Raw genomic sequence first — 25,694 nt, forward strand, 5'->3', positions numbered from 1 at the left:
ATTCTATTGTATGGAACGTGAAAATAGAGACACCAGTCACCATAGTCCAATGTTTACCGGGAGCCAGAGCGCCTGACATCTTGGCAAATTTAAAAGTCGGCGCTAATGATGTTCGACTTCGCCAGTCGGAGATCACTAAATATAATGTTAAAGAGGTGTGTGAACTTGCAAGTACGATGTCAGACACTGTAATATGCTCTGGTCCGCTCCCTGCTTACCCGGGTGATGAGATACATAGCATACTGTCGTCACTCAATGGCTGGATGTCTAAGTGGTGCCCGCAGAATAACATGGGTCTCATAGACAATTGGAAGAATTTTTGGGGCAGACCTGACCTGTTGAAAAGAGATGGTCTTCATCCCTCTTGGGGTGGTGCTGCTCTTCTCTCTAGAAATATGGCACATAGTCTTAGAGTTCGTACTTGATTAACTGGGGCCCAGGTCAGGAAGCAGACAGACTGGCTAAACCGAACATCTGCTAGCCACCTCATCAAGCCAATGTAAAGCTGCTTTGACACAATTTGCATTGTTAAAAGTGCTATACAAATAATATTGACTTGACTAGTGAGTTGACAACATACAGAAGGCAGCAAAACTTTGATAATGAACAATACCATCTTCATGGAGTTCACTGCAATGCATTCTAGGATCATTTTATCCACAGAAAATGTGACCTAAACAAGATATCTCATAATATCTTAATAATCACCAGACCTTGCACCTTACAAAGCAGCACTAGGTTTTCAGAGCTTGACCTTACAGCTAATATACAGTTGAGCAAACTTATATGGGTTTTTGTCTAACCAACTGGCTTATCATTAACTACAACGTCCATTTTCACCACTTGAAATAACAGACAAGCAATTCCCGCACACTATCGTAACTTGCAAAAAGTAATATTTATTAACACAACGTGCAATTTGAAGTCAAAGTGCTAAAATAAACTAATTGAACTGTAAAAACCTTTTAAAAAATAATGACAAAAACACAAAATTTTAAAAAATTAAATAAAATATACAAAATAAAATATAATTCAAAACATTTACAAGAACTACAGTAGTATATCAGTGATCACTGCTTACCACAGTCCAAGGCTGTATATAGAGGGGTAGGCCAGTCTGGCCCAATCTGGAACATTATCAAAAAACAGAGCCGTCTGTATCAGCTCCATCTCTGATGAAACAGCCAGCTCTCCCTGCCAGAGAAAACAAGACCGGTTTACATTAAAAGCCTGGCTTCACAAGTATGTAAGTCTTAGACAAGATACTGTGATATGAAAAGCGGCCAAGCATGATTCATAAATTTGAAATCAATGATACAATGCAGCTGATAACAGATTAGCATGGAAAAAACTGAATAACAGCACACCTTTAGCCCCAGGTCCAACTCTTTGAACGAGCATCTTATTTCATTGAGGAGAATGTTCATACGCTCACACTCCTGGAAACACACCAGAATGTAGGGCGAGCGTTCAGCTGTTTTGGACGTGATGTCAGACATGTTGTACTCTTCTGGTAGTTTTTCCAGGATGTCATCCAAGATCATCTTTACCTAAAACAGCAGTGGTTTAAGCAGTTTATTAGGGCAATATATGATCTGCAGACCTGCACCCTTTCAAAAGCTCAGAAACGGACCTTCTCTTCAGTGGTCTGTGAGGCTCCTTCACCCATGTTGGAGTCTCTGGACTGCAGCTCCAAAAGAGTGTGGAAAAGGCTATCTGATGTCACTGTAAGAAACTCAATCTCAGCGTTTGGATGCAGCCCATAATGCACTGGGCTTTCATGGGGCAGCATCTCATCTGGTAATCCAGGTTAGAAGGCAAAATACCTGGGGCCAGTGACAACTTCCTGTCAAACTAAGAATAAGGAGAAAGGTGTTAGTCTGTGTGTTTGATGAAATGTTTATCAGGAACCAAAATAAACCAATCGTGAAAATTTTGTATTTAAAATCCAATAAACTCATCTTTTTTTATGTTCTGAGCTCTGGCCAATAAATAGCAGATTTCAATCAATTTCAATATTTTAAGTGAATTTAGGCATTGCAGCATTGTAATGTATGTACAGTCTGAAAAATTGATTTTCATTTCGAGATTTGCTAAAATTTACAAGAAACAGTGTTACTCAATTTGAAGTGTTTTAAAAAATTAACTAACCAAGATAAACTATGTTAGACAACAGCAAAAAAAATATAGCAAATTAACATGAAAATTTAAATGTTCAGTTTTGAAAAAAGAATAATGGCCAATAACCAATTTTGTACCAATATATAGTTCATTCCCACTAAAAAAATAAACCAGTCATTTGAAATGCTTAAAGTGGATTGAGGCATCACAACATTATGTATGTTATGGAAGATAAATAAACAATCCAACATGCCATCTTACAGGAAAGTGCTCTTTAAGATCATAAAAGGATGAGTCTTTGTGCGATATATAAATATATATAGCCATTTTCTTTTTATTATATTGCTATGTTTGCTATTACCTAGCACTAACTTTATCTAAATCTTAAATTATTAAATGACTAAATCTACTATTAAATCTACTTAATATAAATAACATCAGCTGATAAATCCAAATAAAATATTACTATGCTGACTTAAATTTTACTTCAGTGTTTGTGCTATGGCAGTCTTCCAGTCATTGTGCATGTGTGTTTGAGTGTGAGTTTACACCTGGTTAGGTTGCATGTACTCTTCCAGATAAGTTCTGCACAGTCTCCCTACCCAGTCTTCAGTAATGTGACCTCCGTACATGATCTCACCAAACAGGTAATGAAGGTCTTCACATGGTAGCTGGTCAACACACATTAGTTTACATGGCTCACACACACAGAAAGATGAGTTTTTGTCCCACAGTTAATTACACACCTGTGAGTTGGCTTCTAGGTAGTTGTAGAGCACATTCACTGATATGGTGAGATCTCCTGTGTTAAAAGGGTACTTCCTGTTCTAGCCCTGTGGCCCAAACTTCCTTCTTTCAGCCACACAAGCGTGGAAATAACACAGCGAGAACAGGATGGTCTTAAACTCCTGTTGGCGGGAACACTGGTCCAGAATGTCCTACATAAACACATCTGCATATATCAAAAGTGTTTCTGAAATTGAATTTTCTCATTTGTTTTAATTTTACACACAAATCAAAGCTTTTTGCGTTACATCTCATTCTTGACATGTCTGAAGCCTTACAAAATTGTGTTTTCTCTTCAATTACAGCCTATCAGAACATATTTGATGTTTAATATACACCTAATAAGGCATGCTTTTTGGACCAATAGGATTTTACTATGGGTGGGGCCTCCAACACAACATGCAATTTTTTTTTCATTCTGTTTACCTGATCAAAGTTGTCCAGAGCAGCATGTAGTAGGTTGGACAGCATGCCTGTGGGTGGCTCATTAGTGATTTTGATGGAATTTTCCAGAATTCCCTGAGGAATGATGTGTTCCTGTGGAGTGGGAGAAGGTTCTGCGCTCATGAACACTCGGTAGTCTTGGTGACTGTTCACACAGCAACGTTCCAGAAGCTTCTCTAGACTTCCCAGCCACTTTGCCACCAGGTGAATGTTCTAGAAGAAATACAAGCATTTGCATAAAGTACATGCATAAAATAACAGAAATATACAATATACAGATAACATACACAAAGAGACACCTGTAAAATGACCCAGTGGCCCTCTTTAGAGGCTTTTTCCATGGCAAGTTCAGCAACAGACTCTTGGCCCTGTCCTAGAGACACATTATGGAGCTTCCCCAGGTCTATAGTGAAACCCAGCTACTTACCTAAACATGTACACCGAAATATACACAAAGGCTTTGTTCACAATGTCAGTCCAGGCATATCCCATTCAAATCCATAGTTTTTCTGAACCAGTGGGCCAGGGTTTGACTGAGTCAATATGCAGTACCATAGTCAAAATTATGACACACTCTATGAAAAACAAAACAAAAAAGATTCTTGCATGAGATGGAAGAAAATCTGTATGAATTTTTACCTAGGGACTCAACATCTTTTAGTGGGTCCACTCCAGGGGACAAAATAAAGAACACATGGGAAGCAGGACCACACTCTTTGAATGAGCGTGCAAACTCCATCTTCCTGTCCTCGGTGTACTGTACGCCTTTTCTCTTCAACAAAGTTCCTACACAAGCAAACGGACACATTTGTGGACAGGACAGGATTCTAAGTGTTCCTGTAATACAGCCCCAGGTCTTTAAGCAAGAGAGTGAGAGAGAGTGTGTGTGTGTGTGTGTGTCTGTGTTTTGAGATTTGTGCTTACTTTAACAGCACTCCAGGCAGAGTTGGAAAAAAAGTTGAGTGGACTGAAATAACTGTGATCAATGTTGAAGCGCAGCAGAAAGTCCAGTTCTCGAGGATCCAACTCTTTACTCGTTAAAAGCAACTAACAGAACCCACAGTCACAAAAAAGTGTCAAGACAAAAATTAAAATAAAATATACACCTATTCGGTGTAATATGTGTTAAACAGACAGTTTAATAATAGAGTTTTAAGTGTTCATGTGTGAGTGGATTACCTGAAAAGTAAGTTGTGCTGCGAAGGTGAGCTTGTCTCTCTCAAACAAGCCTCTGTTGATGTAATTACGTGTAGAGAAGGTGATACAATCTATCAGCGTATTCACACGGGTTTTTACATCAGATGAGGCATCTGCGTTCTGCACAGCCTTATGGAACACAACGTTAAATGCCTGCAGAGAGAAGATATCAAGTGCACACACACATGTGAGAAAAGGCTATGACAATAATGAAATAACAAAATGAAGTGATTGCTAAAAAAAACAACAACAATAGCAACACTATCTCAAACAAGTTGAAGCAGGTGCAGAACCGGTTTATCATACCAAAACAGATGGAGGGGGCCTATTTGACTATTTTTGTTAATATTACTTCCAAATTAGCTCAGCTGTAAATATTTGCAGGGAGACCTGAACAACTGTCCTACAGAATGCATACAGAGAGCCACAAACAAGGCCGCACCTTAAGGGAGAACTGGTATGGGGTTGATCTTGTTAAGGTCATTGATGATAAAGTAGAGGAGGGACGTTCTGACAGCAACGGGCTGGTAGTGTTCACGAGCCTCGTTAATCTTCACCTCATTAACCTTCGCCTCCAACACCTACATAACGCAGCTGAATCAGACTGAGAAGAAACAACAAATGGAAACTAAAAAGAGTGTGAAAACTCTAAATCTCAGGCAGAGCCTGGCTTGTCTAATTTTATAGGGAACATGGTTAAAAATTACTATAATAGCTCTGTTCCAAAGTTCAAGAGCCAAGCAACAGTCTTAACATGAAAACTGTTCAAAATTATGTTGCATTATAGGATACTTTATTTGGGTCTGTGATGGATCTGTGACTACAGAATACAGCAGAACGTGTCACAGAATTGAAAAGTCCATTAGTCACAAAGTTCTCCATATTTCACATAAATAAACATCACTATATTTAGTTTATTTTGGGTAATTTTATCATTCTATCAGCTACCAATAAGAGTTTATCAGTTTTACACACTGTACAATGACTTACACTATCATTAAAAAGTCTGGGGTCGGTAAGATTTTTAATGTTTTAAAATAATAAAATAATTTTCTATTTCAATATATTTAAAATGTAATTTATATCTGTGATGGCAAAGCTGATTTGGTAACACTTTATTTTAAGGAGTCCTTGTTACATGTTACATGTATACTATTATAAAAACAATAAATTATGCATAATTACATGCAAGTAACCCTAAACCAAACCCAAATCCTAACCATATAGTAAGTACATGTAGTTAATTAATATTACTCAGTACTTAAATGTATAATTACACTGTAACAGAGGTAATTCTAATTTATCCTGATTTAGTGCTCAAGAAACACTAAGGCTGGAAGAGAGCTTATGTGGGTCAGTGACAAATATGAATGTCCAAACTGTTGGAGGAGAAAATGTTTTAAAAATCTAGATAAAATGAAAGCACAAAGTTAGTGATGTGACACACAGCCACGGTGCTCTTTCGTGGTTCTCTCCGTGAGATCACTTTGTGTTTATTGGTTCGTCACATGAGAAAACCATATTTATTTTTCCAACAAAAAATGGTTAAAAACAGACAAACCTTCATCTCAATCTCTGCGGCTGTGTGTTTAGTGCTCTCCAGTTTCTCCACCAGAACATTGTCTCCCAAGAAGTTACTCTCAGCAGCGAAGAGGTGCGCCAGTAACTCATCCTCAAGCTGCTTTAGCTCGATTTTAAATGTGTTCTGTTTAGTCAGCTCTGACTGCAGATACACACAAATACCCATCAGTAACACTCAACAGCATTTTCAGATCTGACTAAACACACACACACACACCTTCAGATGTTTGAGGTCTGGTCTCTCCAGGTTAACCACCTCTGGTCCTCGAGCCCGTCCCGTGTGACAGTGAAGTTGATGAGAGTGGTCTGAGCCTGGATCTCAGGTTTATAGTGTGGGTTTGCCAGCTTAGTGTGCAGAATCAGTCGGAAGTCTGGGTGGAAATAACATTCCTTATCCCCCACCTTAATACATCTCTAGAGGGGAGAGGAAAAAGCGTCATCATGAGGGTGAGAGGACTATTTGTTATATTGACATTTTTATTATACTGATACTCTTCTTTGTGGGATATTGTGTGGAATGCAGTGTTGTTGTGCATTATTGCTGTGTTGTGGTGGTTTACCTGCCCTTCTTGATGGTGTGTCGGCCTAGCAGTGGATCAATAACTGGTTCAATTGTTTCTTCCAGATTCTCAATCAATACAGGCTCTCCTGAGACTACGGCCTGTTCAATCACATCCACATACCTGAAGCAACAATGACAGAATAAATGTTAATAAAATAAATTGCAACACTAAATACTGTCTTGAAGATAACAAAAAATGGCATTACAATTAATGGCAATACAATTACTGCCATTTTTAAGTGACAAATACATATATTTATATGTATATTTAAAAAAAGATGCAGAACAGGATTTAATTTTATCCATAAGGATTTAATTGAATAAGAATTAGAATAAAACCAGAAAAATAAGTATAAAATAATATAAATATTCCTAAAAATAGTATGGAATATTTATAAGGTCATTATTTTTACATTGTGTGAAATCTCTTGTGATGTAATTTCTGCCGTGTGTTCATCAAGCTCTCACCCCTTCTGGCTGAGATTAATGGCCTTCAGGCTGTTGCCATAGCGACTCTTGAGCCACATGATGCCCTGCATCTGGGGGTCAATGAGCAGAGGCCAGCGCTCACAGTTGGTCAGTATAGAGGCATTCTGAGTAGATATCTTATCACCTGGCAAAGCCTCATTATTCCACTGAGCAATGGTAGCACCATCTGTTAACATGGAGATGGGATCTAAGCCCCCAGTCATTGGAATGGGCACCTGAAAGCCATTAAGAAACATACAAAAACAATAGCAGTGATTAATTTTGTATACTAACATTTCTATCATTATAAAAGGACTGCATGACTACAAAAGACTTGTCTTGTCCCTCAAGAACAATTACAGACTGTTATAAGGATTGGGAAGGGTCTTCTACACTAAAGCAAAACCACAACCTGAATTAAGCTGGAAGGGTATAATATGGTAATAAAAAAACATAAACACGACTTCTCCATAACCAGCCCTATATGCAAGAATCATCTATTCCTTCCAGGTCAATTGGACTCAGTCTTTAGTCAATGGCAAACCCTCTTCAAAATACAAACTGCAAAGATCACATTTGTTTAGATATTTTCAAATTCGATATCTAATCCAAAACCATTGTCCCACATATCCCTCCACTCCTCCTATAGCACAGGATTGGATGCAGTTTTAAATATTCCCTTACATTTGAAGGGAGTAATTTTTAACGTATATAACACTTTAATGTCAATAAAAAAATATTAATCTAGACAAAATTCATGCAGAATGGTCAAAGGATTTGGGAATGGATATATCAGAGGAAACCTGGAACAATGCATTATTTAGAGTGAATGGAACAACCTCCTGTACTCGTTTAGGTTTAATTCAGTTCAAGGTCCTCCATAGACTTTACTACATTAAGGTTAGACTTTCCAAGATATACACAAATGTAACTGAGACATGTGTCGCTCTGCTAAAGCAGATTTGGCTCATATGTTTTGAGCTTGCCCCAGACTGTTTGCTTACTGGACAACTATATTTACAATTTTGTCTGAGGCATATAGTAAAGACAATAGGCCTAGTTTTGAAATGGCTGTTTTGAACAAGGTAGTCATGTCCAAAAATTGTCAAGCGTTTGTGGTTTCGCGTGTCTTTTGGCTCGGAGAAGAATATTACTTGATTTGAAATTTGCCATTTTTGATTTGAAATTTGCCATTTTTAAGTGACAAATACATACATTTATATGTATATGTATATTTAAAAAAAGATGCAGAACAGGATTTAATTTTATATTTGAAATCAAGTAAACCATCTTTAGTTTCACTCTGGCTTAGTGATGTGATGCTGTTTTTAAAATGTAAGAAAATTAAATATTCTCTTATGGGATCAACCAAACGTTTTTATTCAGTATGGACTCCTATGATCTCATATTTTGAAAAAGGCGTAACTCTTCCCCCAAACTAAAATGAATAGTGAAATTAAAAGACCATTTAAACGGATAACGCAATCAAACCCAATGGGCTAACATTGATGTTAAGTATTTCCTTACTGTTTGTACTATCAAACTTTTTATTTAATTTTAAATTATGTATTTATTTTATTTTATTTATTTATTTATTTTTGGGGGGGGGGGGGGGGTGTTCAGTGGGTTGGGTTGTGGAAGGGGGGGGGGGGTAAAATTAAGAGAAACTTTGTCAACTCTTTGTATGTAATATGTCACCCTGTTCTTCCTTCAATAAAAATATGAACAAAAACGAACACATTATAAGAGGGATAAAATGATGAGTGCAATGCAAGAGCATAAGGGAGTATCTGAATCTGAATATATATACTGTAGGCATATATATATATAATTATTTTCATCCAGCCTTGCCATTTCATCAGAAGTTCATGAATCTCCCACAGTTTCCACACAAACTTTTAAAGGTTTGCAAGCTCTGTTTGGGAATTTCTGCTGTAAATACGTTCGTTTTTATTAGAGGTGGGCAACGATTAATCACATCCAAAATTTAAAAGTTTTTGTTTACATAATATATGTGTGTGTACTGTGTATATTTATTATGTATATATAAATATACACACATGCATGTATATATTTAAGAAAAATATGTTGTTTATATATTAAATATATATATATATATATAAATGATATGAATATAAATATATACATGTAAATATTTTCAAAATATATATATTGTATGTGTGTCTTTATATACACATAATAAATATACACAGTACAGACATATATTATATAAAACAAAAACTTTGGATGCGATTACTCAGAATTAATCATTGCCCAGCACTAGTTTTTATAACTGAAACAGAACAGAATGCAAAGAATCAATTTGTTTTAATTCCCTGCAATCTATACTCTTTGAGGTTTCTGAACTTTGAAACAATAAACATTTTAGCACAATAACAGACAGTATCAGTACTCAAGGCAAACAGTTTCCATCCCAGACATAAACACACCTTCTGGGCACGCAGGTAAGGCATCCAGAGGTTATGGAGCAACTCATGTCTGTATCTCTCGGTGTTGGTCAGGTTGGTGTTGGTCCTGACAACGGAGTTTCTCCGAGGTTGCTTTTTAAAATGCAGCTTTCAGTGTGTCCAAACTACCATCCAACTCCTCCACATTTCACAGACACACATTTGAGATTATACAGTACATCTCTCTAAAACACTGATGAGATATTGTGGTGGAGAAAGAGAGACAGCTAGTGAAAGACTTACAGCCAGCTTCTTTCTAATAATCTCTCATTTTTCTGCAGCTTCAGCCAGATCAGACACAAAGTCAGTAAGATTTTTAACCAAGGCTGCAGTTATTTAACCAAAAAACAGTAATATTGTGAAATATTATTACAATAGTATTTAGTTTTTTGTCTAATTTCTTTAAAAAATCGTCTTACAGATCAAATATTTTGAACAGTAGGGTATAAATCACAATAGACATAATAACAATCAAAACAGTTTAAATAATTACACATGGTCTTTTAGGTTGCACTGAAATATTCTTGTTCTGAGTACTATGTTATTGTATAATTTATTGATCTAAACAGATTATCAAGTGTTTACTTACATATGTCTGGACAGAGCAGCATAGAGGAGAGAAGCAGAAAAATACACTGTTAATAATACAATCACAAAACAATGAGAATGGAGTCACACAACAATACAATGGCAAATAAAACATTAATTCTGTGAATCTGAAGTTGTGAGTATAACAGATGTCCCTATTAACTGTTCTAAGAAACAGAAATCACTGTTAAACGTCTGACTTTTTGCAAAAGAGTTTACATAGATGTGTAAAATCTTGCATTTTGGGTGCATCTTGCACTTCTTGTAAATAGTACTTTAATTATACTGTATACATATTTATTAATGCTATTGGACTGCACTGGTTCTGAATGATTATGATGGTGTTAGGGAGCAGAACCTCGTGGAAGCGGATGATGTTAATGACCCAGGCACAGCGACCGGCCGCTGCAGATGATTTCAGACGCACAAACTCTGGATTAAACTCAGGATCACTCAAATACTCCTCTTTGACCACACGCACTGTGGCTTCAGGGATAGGCTCTTTATCAAAATTAATCAGTGCCTGTAAGAAGTCATCCACCTAAACATAAACACAAAGTTTTTTTTACCTCGAGTAAATTTACCTCGCATTGCAGTATAGTTTTACTGCCAAATTATTCATGCATCATGACAATCAATATTCCATTTGAAAATTCAATACTAAAGATTCAATAAAAATGCTTTATTCTCAAATGTTGGCAATTTTAACAAATTTCAGGCTTTTGTTTATAGATGGAATCAGAGCTAAAAGCCAGATTTACAGAACTAAAGTTTAATGTCAGCAGAATCAAAATAGAAACATTTGCAAATATGACTCATGAAAACCCTGAGAATAAATCTTAAATGTCAGCTCTTCACTTTACTCATGACAACTTTAGATGCTTTCCAGCTGCGGTCCTTTGGGATACGGCCATTAGGAGACAACAGCACCAAAACAGCTGCAGACACATTAGATACGATGGCAGGAGGATTCGGAAACGTCCGCAACTCTGTTAGATTCAACTATACACACATAAATACACAATTACGCTGGGGGGGGGGGACAAAACAATTCTGCACATAAAAACAAAACACTTGGATTCTGAGTTTGAGCATGGCTCAATACAGGAGACAAAACACACAGTTTAGTGCCCAAACATAAATACAGCACACACACAAATACACACCCTGTTGAGTGTGTTGAGTGCTGCATTAGCTGCCTGTAAAGCTGGTTCTGCTTTCGCCAGGTCTGCTTCAGTCTCCTGCTGCTGCTTGGTCACTTCTGCTTGGATCGCTTCTACCTGATATTGAAATCATTATTTTGCATATTATACAATAATTATGATGCATTTATGATGTGTTTTAACAGATATATTCACATAAATAGCAATTATTTAAAAAAAAAAAAAAAAGTTAGAATCTCATGTGACATTCTAATTCATCAGCATGTGTATGATTTTGTGCATTTGGGTGGTGATATCTGTATGTGTGTCTCAGTCTTTGCTCCTCTGCATCTGCTACACTCCTCTCCTGACTGAGTTTCTCACTCTGCTGGCCGATTTTAGCTATGAGAGCTTCAGTATCAGTGTTTCTTAGTTGCAGCTCCACTTCCTGTGTGGACAATTTAGCCTTTAGATCCTCCACCCTGAAAAAGTAGTCCATATAATAACTTTATTTCAATTTAAAAACCTGAAATATAAAATTGAAGGTGTCTGTAAGCTCTAGGACTGAGAATATGGTGTAATCATTAAAATGAGATTTATCAGTTTTAAGGTTCATTTTAATTTTTGCAGCTCTTCAGTTTCCATAATGGGATGCATGCACACTGCGCAGGCAGCCTTGTTTATGCCAAAAGAACAGAGAAATCATTTCACAGAAAGGGTAGATCACATTTTTATCGTTTCCACAGTTTCTATAGTTACTACAGTTTGGTAGTGGATTTTTATGGAACCCTGTGTGTAGCTTTCAATGTGAGGCTGACTTGTGATGCAGTGGTCAGTAGTTTCTGCAGGTTGTTCCCCAGGCGTTCCATCTTCTGGCTCAGTTCTCTTCTTTTTGTCCCAAGCAAGTTGCTGTAAAGTTTCATGAACTCCAGGAAGCTCTTGGGTGTGGTGTAGTTGAAACGTTTTTCATTCTGTTGATACTTTACGCTGACTTCATTCACAGTAGTGTGAGCAAAAGAGATAAACTCACTGATGGACACTCTCACTGCCGGCTAAGGAGAATGAAAACATGTCTGGGTTCAAATTTAGGGTGCGTACGTTTTTTAATATTTTAGAAAGATGTCTATTCTGCTTAACGAGGCTGCATTCATTAGATCAAACATACAGTAAAACAGTATTATCACTAAATATTACAAGTTAAATAACTGTTTTCTATTGTAATGTTTTAAAAATGGTTTCATTTATTCCTGTGACGACAAAGCTGGATTTTCAGCAGCCATTACTTAAGTCTTTAGTTTCACATGATCCTTTAGAAATCATTCTGCTCTAGAAACATTTCTTATTGTTATCAATGTTAAAGTTGTGCTGCTTAATATTTTTGTAGAAACTGTAGTTTTTTTTTCAGGATCTTTTATGAATAAAGTTAAAATTAACAGCATTTATGTGAAAGAGAAATCTATTGTGAAATTATTTCAACTGAATGCATCTTTGCAGAATAAAAAAAAACATATCCTCGTATAAAAGTGCTGCTGACGGACTGCAATGCATGCTGGGATGCATTGCAGGATGAAACCAGTCAATGGCGGTGCAGTTCACGAGAGCCGGAAACGTCCATGCCCGTGTTCGAAGAGTGAAGCCAACTGGAGATAAACACAGCACCACCTAAAGTGCAGGAGAGACATAACTTCAGAGTGATATTTGCATTTTTATTCATAATATATTTACTTAGAATGCAGTTTTCTAAATAAGGAAAACAACCTTAAGCTGTCTGCGTATCCGATCAATGAAGAAATTCCAGCAGTTTTCACGTGTGTGCAGCAGACCAAGCTCTCAACTCCACTCGAATAGAGGTGACAATCATATCAACCTCTTCCTCAGGTATATCTCCTACACACACACATACACTGAACAAAATTATAAACGCAACACTTTTGTTTTTGCCCCCATTTTTCATGAGCTGAACTCAAAGATCTAAAACTTTTTCTATGTACACAAAAGGCCTATTTTCTCTCAATTATTGTTCACAAATCTGTCTAAATCTGTGTTAGTGAGCACTTTTGTTTTTTTGAGCACTTTCCTTTGCTGAGATAATCCATCCACCTTACAGGTGTGGCATATCAACATGCTGATTAGACAGCATGATTATTGCGCAGGTGTGCCTTAGGCTGGCCACAATAAAAGGCCACTCTAAAATGTGCACTTTAATCACACAGCACAATGCCACAGATGTCGCAAGTTTTGAAGGAGAGTGCAATTGGCATGCTGACTGCAGGAATGTCCACCAGAGCTGTTGCTCGTGAATGTTCATTTCTCTACCATAAGCCATCCCAAAAGGCATTTCAGAGAATTTGGCAATACATCCAACCGGCCTCACAACCGCAGACCACATATAACCACACCAGCCCAGATACAGGATGTATGCACATCCAGCATCTTCACCTTCAAGATCGTCTCAGACCAGCCACCCGGACAGCTGCTGCAACAATCGGTTTGCATAACCACAGAATTTCTGCACAAACTGTCAGAAACCATCTCAGGGAAGCTCATCTGCATGCTCGTCGTCCCCATCGGGGTCTCGACCTGATTGCAGTTCGTCGTCGTAAGCGACTTGAGTGGGCAAATGCTCACATTCGATGGCGTCTGGCGCTTTGGAGAGGTGTTCTCTTCACGGATGAATCCCGGTTTTCACTGTACAAGGCAGATGGCAGACGGCGTGTATGGCGTCGTGTGGGTGAGCGGTTTGCTGATGTCAACGTTGTGGATCGAGTGGTCCATGGTGGCGGTGGGGTTATGGTATGGGCAGGCGTATGTTATGGACAACGAACACAGGTGCATTTTATTGATGGCATTTTGAATGCACAAAGATACCGTGACGAGATCCTGAGGCCCATTGTTGTGCCATTCATCTACGACCATCACCTGATGTTGCAGCATGATAATGCACGGCCCCATGTTGCAAGGATCTGTACACAATTCCTGGAAGCTGAAAACATTCCAGTTCTTGCATGGCCAGCATACTCACCGGACATGTCACCCATTGAGCATGTTTGGGATGCTCTGGACCGGCGTATACGACAGCGTGTTCCAGCTCCTGCCAATATCCAGCAACTTCGCACAGCCATTGAAGAGGAGTGGACAACCTGATCAACTCTATGCGAAGGAGATTTGTTGCACTGCGTGAGGAAAATGGTGGTCACACCAGATACTGACTGGCTTTCGGACCCCCAATACAGTAAAACTGCACATTTTAGAGTGGCCTTTTATTGTGGCCAGCCTAAGGCACACCTGTGCAATAATCATGCTGTCTAATCAGCATGTCGATATGCCACACCTGTGAGGTGGATGGACTATCTCAGCAAAGGAGAAGTGCTCACTAACACAGATTTAGACATATTTGTGAACAATATTTGAGAGAAATAGGCCTTTTGTGTACATAGAAAAAGTCTTAGATCTTTGTGTTTAGCTCATGAAAAGTGGGGGCAAAAACAAAAGTGTTGCGTTTATAATTTTTTTCAGTGTATATACACAAAAAATGAGAGCATGAATGAGAGGAAGGAGAAGGAAATGTGAGAGGAGTTTGCAATGTGTACCTGATGCTAGCATGTCGTTGATCAGCACCAGGAATCTTTCATCAGGAATCTGAGCATCTGTGTGCACGAAAACGGTGCCAATATTCTTCACTCCCACCTTTATGTACAGTGCAGCGATATCACTCTACAAAGAAAGAAGAAAAGGTTGGGGAAAACTTTCCACAATATTTCATATTAAGCTTCAAATAAAAAGAGATCATTGAAATGCAATGCGTGTGTGGGTGTATTACCCTCAGGTCGCTGATGCCATAACCCTTTCTCAGTGTAATCTGAAATACTTCCAGGATTCTGAGAAAAGCAGCCAACCGACACAGACTCTGTTTCCCGCTACCACCTACTCCAATCAGTAAGGCATTCCTCACAGGAGACTCAAGAATACGACTTATCCTACAGCTACACACCAACACACACACACACCAATATAGCAATTGCTGCACTTTCCACAAACATTTGAAATTTGAATTGAAATTTCTCAACAAAGGAGGTGCTTAACCTACAGAATTCATGTTTTTTTTATTGTCAACATCAGGAAAACAAACTAAACTTTATATGAGCTGTTTTATGTATTATGTATTTAATATGATGTATGTATATTCTGTTAAATACAGTTTTAAAACCCTAAATTTTGTGATTTTGTTTTTTCTAGCCAGCTTACATGTGTTGCATGGCTTCTTCAAACAGCACCAGGTTCATGTCAGAGTACAGCTCATTGTAGTGCTCAAGAGCATCCATCAGGGTCTTTTGAAGCTTCTCCAGGTCAGTCACCTGTGTGTATCGCGGCTCACCCACACCGTGAGCAAAATGAGAGTAGATCAATGAATGAATGAATGAATGATGCATTTATATAGCGCATTTATTGTGTATTGCCGTACACCCAAAGCGCTTTACAATCATGTGGGGGTCTCTCCTCAACCACCACCAGTGTGCAGCATCCACTTGGATGATGCGATGGCAGCCACAGTACAACGGCACCAGTGCGCTCACCACACACGAGCTACAGGTGGAGAGGAGAGTGTGATACAGCCAATCAAGTGGATGGGGATTACTAGGAGGCCATGATTGATAAGGGCCAGTGGAGGGAATTTGGCCAGGACACCGGGGTTACACCCCTACTCTTTACGAGAAGTGCCATGGGATTTTTATCGACCACAGAGAGTCAGGACCTCGGTTTAACATCTCATCCGAAAGACGGTGCTTTTTACAGTATAGTGTCCCCGTCACTATACTGGGGTGTTAGGACTCACACAGACCACAGGATGAGCACCCCCTGCTGGCCTCACTAACACCTCTTCCAACAGCAACCTAGTTTTTTCCCAAGAGGTCTCCCATCCAGGTACTGACCAGGCTCAACCCTGCTTAGCTTCAGTGGGCAACCGGTCTTGGGCTGCAGGGTGATATGGCTGTTGGAGTAGATCAATGGCTGGTTGATAAAAATAGACTCATCTATACCCTACAAAGGTTTTTGATAAATGGTGTTCCAGTGCACTGGAGACCCCACCAGGGTTTTGAGAAGTTATGCTCACCTCAAAGTATCTCTTGCCTGTGTCTAGCAGAATCTTATTGAACAGCTCCACATCTTTCTCCTCCATTAGTTTGTCTGAATATACGCGAGAAGACTCATGCAGCCATAGGTGAACTAGGTCTATAGGGTACCGCACTTGCTCTGGCAGAGCGAAGAGAATTCCCTAAACACACACAAAACATAAGAACACAGAAAACAGCATGTCAACGCTTATATGTATAAAGTAACTTAACTACCAGCAGTGTAATATATACAGTGGCCTAACTAGGCCATAGTGCTCAGTAACTGCACAGATGCACACACTTTAATCTGTTCCATAGACACACATCTGGAAGATGTTTGACATGTCCCTGAGGTTGAAAATGTAGTGGAACCGAATGGCTGTGGGAAGGAAGTTCTGGCTCATTTTCTGATGCAGGCAGATGGCAGCCTGGACCAGTGTGTCGGTCATGCGACTAACACCATAACTGTAGCCACCCTGCTGGAAATGACCACTCAGAATGCTGCTGTATATAGTGCTCAGGGCCTCTGCACCAGGGAATGTACAGCAAACACTGAGAAATGCCTCTGTCGGTGGAAAAAATAAAGAAGTGTGGAATGTAAAATCGTGTGTATTTGAACAGGACTTTCCTTTTTTTTTTTTTTTGGTAAACACTGATTAAATTGTAAGGCAGGCTAACCCTCCTTCCAGGTCGGACATGATGGTTTTTATAGTTACCTATAGTCTATCTTTCTGTATTATGCTGGACTTGACTGTACACTTTAACACTTTGAACTCCCACATATTCCTTTAAATCAAATTCAAATTCAAATTCAAATTCAAATTTTATTTGTCACATACATATACATACGTAGTACGACATGTAGTGAAATGTATTGTACGACTGTCCAACAAATTGTCCAACAAAATTAGAAAAACCTCAAGTTTACAAAAATACAAATAGAAAAAGTACAGTAAACATATATACAGAATAAACTAGCAATAAAATAAAATAACAAATAGATATGAGAATAAAAAATAGAATATGATTCTATATAGATTCTATAAAAAGTAAAGTGTATGTCAGTGATAAAGTGTCCGTGTGCTGTGCTGTGCAGTGCAGTAAAGTGTATAAGTGAGTAAAAGGATACTAAAGACAAAGACAAATGGCATGTAAGTCCCACTCATTTATCCTTTCGTAACCTTCTACAAATTAGTGCAGATTGTACTTGAAAAATGTGCAAAGTGGAAGTGTGGGGTGATGTGATTAGAGTGGAGAGTGGTTTAGACTCCGAATGGCCTGCGGGAAGAAGCTCCTCCTCATTCTCTCTGTGTTCGCCTTCATGGAGCGGAAGCGTCTCCCTGAACGCAGCAGAGAAAAGAGTCCATTGTTGGGATGGCTGAGGTCCTTCACTATCTTCCTGGCCCTGGTCAGGCACCGCTTGCTGTAGATGTCCTGCAGGTTAGGGAGCTCGGTGTGAATGGTACGTTCCGCTGAACGCACCACCCTCTGGAGGGCTCGTCTGTCCTGCATAGTGCAGTTCCCGAACCAGGAAGTGATGCTGCCCGTCAGGACGCTCTCGATGGTGCAGGTGTAAAAAGTCTTAAGCACCCGAGAGGGAAGTCTAAAGTCCTTTAAGCGTCTCAGATGGTACAGACGCTGCCTGGCCTTCTTCACCAGGGTGCTGGTATGACAGGACCAAGTCAAGTCCTGCGTGATGTGAACACCCAGGTATCTGAAGCTGTCCACTCTCTCCACTGGAGTCCCGCTGATCGTGATCGGCTGGTACGACCGCTCCTGCTTCGTACTGAAGTCCACTATCAGCTCCTTAGTTTTGCTGATGTTCAGGTGTAGACTATTCACCTGGCACCAACTCTCCAGGTTCTTAATCTCCTGTATGTAGGCCGTCTCGTCGTTGTCTGAGATCAGGCCCAACACAACAGTGTCATCAGCAAACTTAATGATGGTGGTGGAGTTGGAAGTGGCCACACAGTCATAAGTGTACAGTGAGTACAGCAGGGGGCTCAGAACACAACCTTGAGGGGCTCCGGTGCTTAGGGTGATGGAGGATGAGGTGTGTTTACCCATCCGTACGGCTTGCTGTCTGTCCTTCAGGAAGCTGGAGATCCATTGGCACAAGGATGTGCTGAGACCAAGGACCTCCAACTTGGAGGTGAGTGTGGAGGGAATTATGGTGTTAAACGCTGAACTGTAGTCCACAAACAGCATTTTTACATAATTCCCTTTTCTGCAGTCCAGGTGACTTGTTGTGGTGTGGAGGAGGTGTGAGATGGCATCCTCCGTGGAGCGGTTATGTCTGTATGCAAACTGTAGTGGATCCAGTGTGTCTGGTAGTGATGCAATGATGAAGTCTCTGACCAGTCTCTCAAAGCACTTCATCACCACTGATGTGAGGGCTACAGGGCGATAGTCGTTTAGGCAGGTGGGCTGCGGTTTCTTGGGGACAGGAACAATGGTGGACTGCTTAAAGCATGAGGGGACTATGGACTGTTCCAGGGAGAGGTTGAAGATCTCGGTGAACACCGGTGCTAGCTGGTCAGCGCAGGCCTTCAGAACCCGACCTGTGATGCCATCTGGTCCTGCTGCCTTCCTGATGTTCACTCTCTTGAATGCCCTCCTCACGTCATGCTCCGTGATGGTGAATACGTTGTCCTCACCGGCTTCCTCAGCGTGCATGCAGTTAGCTATATAACACTACAATGTGCCTCAGGGTTCAGTGCTTGGCCCTTTCATTTTTGCAATATGCACAGCACCGATAGCTCATCACAGTACAAGGTCAGCCAGAAAACAGGCAGCATTGTTTGATAATCAGGTGAACTTTACAGACCACATAAGAAAATCAAACCCCTTCTATTCGAAAATCTTTATCACTAGGCTCTTTTCATGTCTACACTTGATAATAAACTGGATATGAAATGGTTGTTTTAATTACATCTAGTCAAAGGTGAAATATTGCTATGGTTACTTTTAGATGAGGGCTGGATATGTATGAGTTGTTATGGTTACCTGTAGTCGAGGGTTAACTGAGAAGCTTCCCGCTGTTAGGTTCATGCAGGTGATGTACTGACAGTTATGAATCTCCTTGAGTACTAGTCTCTGACGGTCATACCTACAAAATACAAACATTTAAGTGAATCAAAACATTTTAAAATACAACTGTTTCATACAGGCTTTGATGTACATGTTTTCTCATAAGTGTATGAGGCTGAACAGTGCCATAAGCATCTACTTCAGGCATATTCATGTCATCCACAAAGTAGATGAGTTTTTTAGTTCCAGGAGGAGCAAAGTTCCGGCCTGCCCTTTTCTCCAGAGGCTTCTCCAGCACACCTACAGTTAAACAACCAGAATGGAAATAATGCTTATTACTTGTTTGATGATGTTCTCCTGCATGCCTAAAAACATGTTTTCTTTGTATACCTTGCAAATGTGTCCATACGGTTGCTTACATATGTGTACAGATATTTTTTATATATTGTTTATTGTTGCAAATGTTTCTGTGTGCACACGTGTGTTTTGGTGTTTGTGAGAGTATACAGTGTGCCCATATACAGCTTCCATTATCTCACTCCCGTTGTAACATTGCTGAGGTCGTGTAGTAATTGAAAGGTACTTTTGCGACCACAAATTCCTCTTTGAGTTTGGCAATCTTGTCCCAGACCAGGATAGTTTTCCCTACACCAGCATTTCCTACCAACATCACCGGCTTCCCCTTCTGCAGAAGTAACTCAAGGAAGTATGTCAGGCAGATTGTCTCTGCCGAGTGCACCAATACCGTCTGTACACATGGACAAAATGTTAGAATGACAAAATGTTTACTATGTAACAGTTCAGCGAAAGAAGCAAATGTTTACAGTTCTTTCATTATTTCTATAGGTTTACCTTAAAAATATCATTAACATCAATAACATGATGCAGAAACACTGAAAAGACATATCTGAGCTCTCTGTGACTTTAAAGGCCTGTTCACACCAAAAAAAAAAAAACTATGAACAAAGTAAAAAAAAAAAAAAATCATCTTAACTCTAAAAAATAACTATAATGATATTGACAAAGGAATGATATCCCTGGAATAATATCCAATTTTAAGACACTGACAGAAAATAAAAAAGCCTTCCTACTAAAGCCTGCATACTGCACTTCTGTTCATAGAACATAATGGAAGTGTGTCTATAAACATCCATGGGCCTTAAAGGGGTTGTTCAACCAAAAATTAAAGTTATACATTTTTGGTTGAACTATAAGATTTTTCAATAAGTCAAACTGATAAATTGTTTTATGAAAACAATGTATAATACAGACAGATATTGTATTTTGTGCTTTATTCTAAACTGACCTGCAAAGGAATGTCAGGTTCCAGCTCAAAGGGAGGTGTGCGTTCACTCCACGGAGTGAACCGTTTGGTGTTTGGGTCGATGTAGTAATCAAACACTGAACCCTGAGAGGGAAACTTCACGGCTCTCATCTCCTTACACCACCAACGGCTGAACTCTGAACGATAGTCTATTAGCTGACGAGAAAAAATTAAACAAAAAAAATAGAGAGCGAGAGAGAGAGAATATTACAAAGTGAAGATGTGGCTTATAGTAAACAGGGTATGTGATTTTTCAGTACTAGCATGATCCTGGAATAGAGCCCCTCTAAAGGCTCAGACACATGCAAACACAAAGTAGAGCTCATAGAGCTCACGGGGAGAGTCCGGAGGAGTGTTTTCTTCAGTCAGCAAACAGTCCAGCAGACAACACAGCGTCTAATACACCCAAAGAACAGGTATATATTAGTTTCAGAAAGTTTGTCTATACAAAAATGTGTGCTGGATTGTGTGTCTCTTACCTGTACCATGCTTGTCTCAGGTATAGGTGTGATTGTCTTAAGGTTGCATCTGACCTGCTCCAGACAGTAGGGAACATACTTATCAAACAATATAGTGAGATTTGCTCGCTCAGATTGGGCCTGACGGGTGTCTATCCAGCTTGTCACACACCTGTCAATCAAAAGTAGGGGTTGAGTGTCTCAAACACAAATTGCAGTATTCAATATAATATCAGTGAGGTGAATACAGTCACTTACGAACTCCAGCCCAGATCCTGAGGGTTCACGTAAAGAATTCCAGCCCTAGATACTGTAGCCAGGGTTGCAGCCTTCAGGTGGCTGATCTCAAACAGTAAACGCATGGAGGGGGTCAGTGATACCCGCTCATTACTGGCCAAGATAAGCACCTAACATTTACACACATAACATAAAAACATAATTAATTACACAGTGCACACATTTATGACATTATTGTTTTATATTGTGATGACCAACCTTATTATCATCCATGACAGTGTTTAGTGATTCAATCCACATGGGGTCAATGTCGCCATCTAGAACAATCCACTTCGGCCCATCATGAGATATAGCAGAGAGTTCTCTCATAGTGGAAGAAAACAGACCTAAAATACCAAAGGAACTATAGTAACACAAACACCATCTTGTACATTTTATACACATAAAATGGCCCCCTAAAAATTACACAAGATGTATCAATGTCATTGCATTAGATAACAAAATATCAATGTCTTACTGTTCTTAAATTAAGCTGCTGTAATCATACACTACAGTTCAAAATTGTTTTGTTAAAATATTAACAATATTAAATGTAATATTGTGAAATATTATAATTTGCAACTTTTCTATTTTAATGTTTTAAAATGCAATTAATTCCTGTGATACCAAGGTTGAATTTTCAGCATCATTACTTCAGTGTCTCATTATTCTTAAGAAATAATTCTAATATGCTGATTTGCTGCTCATAAAACATCTTAAAATCTTATCAGTTGTTCTGTTTAATATTTTTGTAAAAACTGTTTCTTTGATGAATAGAAAGTTCAAAAGAACAGCATGTATTATTTTGTAACATTATAAATGTCTTTTGTTCACTTTTGAACAATATAATGACATGTTGCTGAATAAAAGTATTCATTTCTCTAAAGTCTTAATGACCCCAAACCTTTCAACGGTAGTTCAATCACCCTATCACCAAACTTAGCATTTATATAAAATATTTAGATTTGAATTAAAATCATATTTTGTGCCTTTATGAATCAAAGGTCCCAACCATGTAGTTTATTTTAGATCTTGATGAGACATATGATTTCTCACAGCAATAGACAAACACAACTCACTCAGACACAAAAACACAAACACACCACAGCTGACAGCTGTCTTCAGAGATGAACCTCAAACCAAACCACACTCCCATAAACACATGCCCACACGTAGCGTCTTTCCACTCCCGTGTAGCTGGGTGCAGGAAGCCAAACAGCTCATCAGTGGTGACAGCTTTAGGGTTGATGTCAGTCCAGATGGGCTTCATTTGCAGCGTCTTTAGAATCTGGCCCACAAACAACCAAACAAATCATAAAAAAATGTGTTTACTGAAACAGCAATAAGATCCACTCAACACATTTGAGCTGGCTAACACAGTCACTTTCAATATCATGCATTGTGTAAAAAAACAACAACTAGGCAAATACATAGAACAAGTTATACACTCAAAAGGTCAAGAAAACCTTAAAAAACTATTTTCTTTATTTCTTCAGTGGACTGACCTGACTTTTTCCTGTTCCAGGTCCGCCCACAACAAAAACAGAGTGTCTCACTGCCAACAGCTCCTCCAGCTGGGTCACCTGAGACAGGAAGAAGAGATAAGAAACAAGGGTGAGCAATCTACATCCGAAAAACATGAAATGTCAGAACATTTGAACATTTCTCACATGCAACACACACCTTGAGTATGAAGTTCTCCTCTGGCTGCAGGTGAAGTTCAGCGACTGACCGGCGTACATTCTGTTCAAGCTCTTGGTCTCTTTTGCGTGGGATGTCCAGAAGAGGAAATATATCACTCATCAGGCCCAAAAATATCGGCACGTCACTTGTTACAACCTTCGGCAGATTAAAGTCTCATAGAGCACGCATTAACATCTGAAAAACATACATACACCACATTACATTGCTGAATAAACTGAATATGTTTTAAATATAAAGCGACAAAGGAAATACATCACATCTAAACTACAATTCCCATGAGCACCTGCTCTTCAGGACGGCTCCTGTCCCCCCTCTTCAGTGACCCAGCCACAACCAAGACTGACTTTATGGCCCTCAAGCCCCAGTCATAATGATCCTACAAGAAACAATGATCATGTTTGAAAGATCACCCAATACACAAGAGCATTAGGTGTGTTTCTATATATGAATGTGTGTGAGTGTGGCTACCTGTTTGGAAAGCAGCTCTTTGCAGAGTGTATAGAGGCTGATGAACTTGCGTGCAAGCAGACGTGCCTCTAAAAAACCTTCAGCCACCAACATGATCTCACAGATTAACTCATAATCAGGAATCACCATTGCACATGGCCTGACACATGGAGACAGAGCTGTTCATGGAGATGTTCACAAAGATCTATTTTGCACATATAAACATCTGAAATTCCAATATTGTCTATTTTCATTCAGTTCAAAGCAAAACCAGAGCCTGAACCTGAAAAGTGCTTTAAGGTTCTCTGGTAGTTCAGTTCTCCCTGCATATCCAGGGTTCAGAGTGATGAAGATCCCTACTGTTGGCCTCAATTCAATCTCCTCCCCCAAGAAGTGAAACCTGATAAATGGAATGGAATGGTATGAGATGAGATGGTATGGAATGGAATGGAATGAGATGTTATAAGATGGAATGGAAAGGAAAGGCATACATGGAATAGGATGGAAAAGTGTGAGATGTGTGAGACAATAAGATTTGACAGAACAGGGTGAGACGGAATAATGGGATAGAACAGGATGGAATAGAAGGGATACAGAAAGTTTATTGATTATATGAAATGAAGTGAGATAGACCAGAATAGAATAGAATGTCATGTTTAGAGATGAAATTGAATGATAAGGGATGACATGGTATAGGGTGGAAAAGTATGAGACAGAAGGATATTTAAGATGATAGCAATTTGATGGAGGAGATGAAAGGAGCAGAAGGGATAAAGAAAGCATCAAGAATGGAATGAGTAAATACATGATGGAACAAGACAACTGAATGGTGTGGTATGGTGTGAGATGGAATTTGTATGGAATTGTATGGAAAACAATGGAATGTGAGAGAATAGGGTGAGATGGAACTGAGGTGGGAAAGAGAAGTGCTTGAACTAAACATTAGGGAACAGGAAATTGTGAGATGATGTGAGATGGACCTGACCTTTGTTTCTTATTGCGGACTGCATCTTGAATGGTTTTCACCTGCACAGCGACCACATACAGAACCTCCACTGAAATCCTGTTAAACTCAACAAAACAACCCCACACTCCTGTCTGGGCCAACCCTTTATAGATATTACCTATGGACTGAAAATGGGGAGGAAGAAAGATAAAGAAACAATGCATTAAGTAAAGAGAGGTGCGCAAATAGTGTTCCTCCAATGATGTATTGTGTTCTGCAAACCTTGTAGTCCATTTGCTCTGAGCAGTTGAACACATATACTCTGATGCCGAGCGATCGGCCTAGGTCTTTGGTGGTTTCTGTCTTGCCAGCTCCAGCAGGACCAGAGGTAGCGCCACTCATGGTGAGGTGCAGAGACTGAGTCAGAGTTATGTAACATCTGCCAGGTACAATAATCAGCATAGTCAATTAATGTCAGTTACCAGCAAGCATCTGATCAGTAACTATGTGTGACACTAACCGGTCAGTGAATGGTGTTATGACCAGTCTGTTGGTATTTCCTAGATACTCATATGAGAACTGAAACTGTGCATCACAGATGTTGATGTAACAGTGCTTCTGCTTCTCATCCCATCGGTGCCGTAACTGCGAAAGCCACGCAAACGCCTGTCCACTGGTGACCTGGGACACAGGTCATTACACTGTAATCATATTTCTTCTATCCAAACCCTTATTTAAGGCCACAGAACACAGAGTTACTGGTTTTAATACCTTCTGAGGTATGAGTTTAGCGACTACATCACGAGCGTGGACATCAATAGTGCAGATGGTCATGATTTTCTGTCGGTCTCCAGGGGTGAGCTCACCTAGTAGCATGTTGGCATCTACGCTAATATTTGTCTGTTTCTTTCTTATTCTGTTTCTCAGTCCCTGTCCGGATCAGATGGTGGATCGGCGGCGGGAGATGATGTCTCCCTGATCATCGGCGGATGAAACAACATTCTGTGTTAAAACATTTATCTTCCTGGCAATTACTTA

At 39.4% G+C, this 25,694-nt stretch overlaps 1 pseudogene across 1 annotated transcript in view; it reads right to left on the bottom strand.

Annotated features, from left to right (window-relative positions):
• Positions 1 to 1,077: 1,077 nt before the first annotated feature.
• Positions 1,078 to 25,694, bottom strand: part of LOC306879216 (dynein axonemal heavy chain 11-like) — a 36,056-nt pseudogene continuing 11,439 nt past the window's right edge. Inside the window, exons 14-61 of the transcript in view lie at positions 25,428 to 25,556; positions 25,177 to 25,337; positions 24,939 to 25,095; positions 24,696 to 24,841; positions 23,994 to 24,110; positions 23,732 to 23,870; positions 23,547 to 23,639; positions 23,243 to 23,437; positions 23,065 to 23,142; positions 22,730 to 22,847; positions 21,779 to 21,906; positions 21,542 to 21,690; positions 21,305 to 21,455; positions 21,086 to 21,221; positions 20,808 to 20,974; positions 20,041 to 20,249; positions 19,639 to 19,797; positions 19,478 to 19,580; positions 16,798 to 17,036; positions 16,471 to 16,632; positions 16,362 to 16,397; positions 15,603 to 15,760; positions 15,178 to 15,340; positions 14,948 to 15,071; positions 13,116 to 13,244; positions 12,865 to 13,019; positions 12,176 to 12,409; positions 11,692 to 11,838; positions 11,382 to 11,495; positions 11,074 to 11,217; positions 10,574 to 10,756; positions 9,871 to 9,939; positions 9,610 to 9,766; positions 7,160 to 7,395; positions 6,690 to 6,812; positions 6,347 to 6,541; positions 6,110 to 6,271; positions 4,991 to 5,129; positions 4,531 to 4,701; positions 4,276 to 4,398; positions 3,991 to 4,123; positions 3,651 to 3,778; positions 3,334 to 3,564; positions 2,868 to 3,059; positions 2,673 to 2,792; positions 1,634 to 1,854; positions 1,368 to 1,550; positions 1,078 to 1,194 (exon numbers count right to left, since the gene is read on the bottom strand). The product of the transcript in view is annotated as a dynein axonemal heavy chain 11-like (transcript). The remainder of the gene's footprint in view (positions 1,195 to 1,367; positions 1,551 to 1,633; positions 1,855 to 2,672; positions 2,793 to 2,867; positions 3,060 to 3,333; positions 3,565 to 3,650; positions 3,779 to 3,990; positions 4,124 to 4,275; positions 4,399 to 4,530; positions 4,702 to 4,990; positions 5,130 to 6,109; positions 6,272 to 6,346; positions 6,542 to 6,689; positions 6,813 to 7,159; positions 7,396 to 9,609; positions 9,767 to 9,870; positions 9,940 to 10,573; positions 10,757 to 11,073; positions 11,218 to 11,381; positions 11,496 to 11,691; positions 11,839 to 12,175; positions 12,410 to 12,864; positions 13,020 to 13,115; positions 13,245 to 14,947; positions 15,072 to 15,177; positions 15,341 to 15,602; positions 15,761 to 16,361; positions 16,398 to 16,470; positions 16,633 to 16,797; positions 17,037 to 19,477; positions 19,581 to 19,638; positions 19,798 to 20,040; positions 20,250 to 20,807; positions 20,975 to 21,085; positions 21,222 to 21,304; positions 21,456 to 21,541; positions 21,691 to 21,778; positions 21,907 to 22,729; positions 22,848 to 23,064; positions 23,143 to 23,242; positions 23,438 to 23,546; positions 23,640 to 23,731; positions 23,871 to 23,993; positions 24,111 to 24,695; positions 24,842 to 24,938; positions 25,096 to 25,176; positions 25,338 to 25,427; positions 25,557 to 25,694) is intronic.

This window comes from Barbus barbus, assembly GCF_936440315.1.
Source record: "Barbus barbus genome assembly, chromosome: 13".
Taxonomy (NCBI): Eukaryota; Metazoa; Chordata; class Actinopteri; order Cypriniformes; family Cyprinidae; genus Barbus; species Barbus barbus.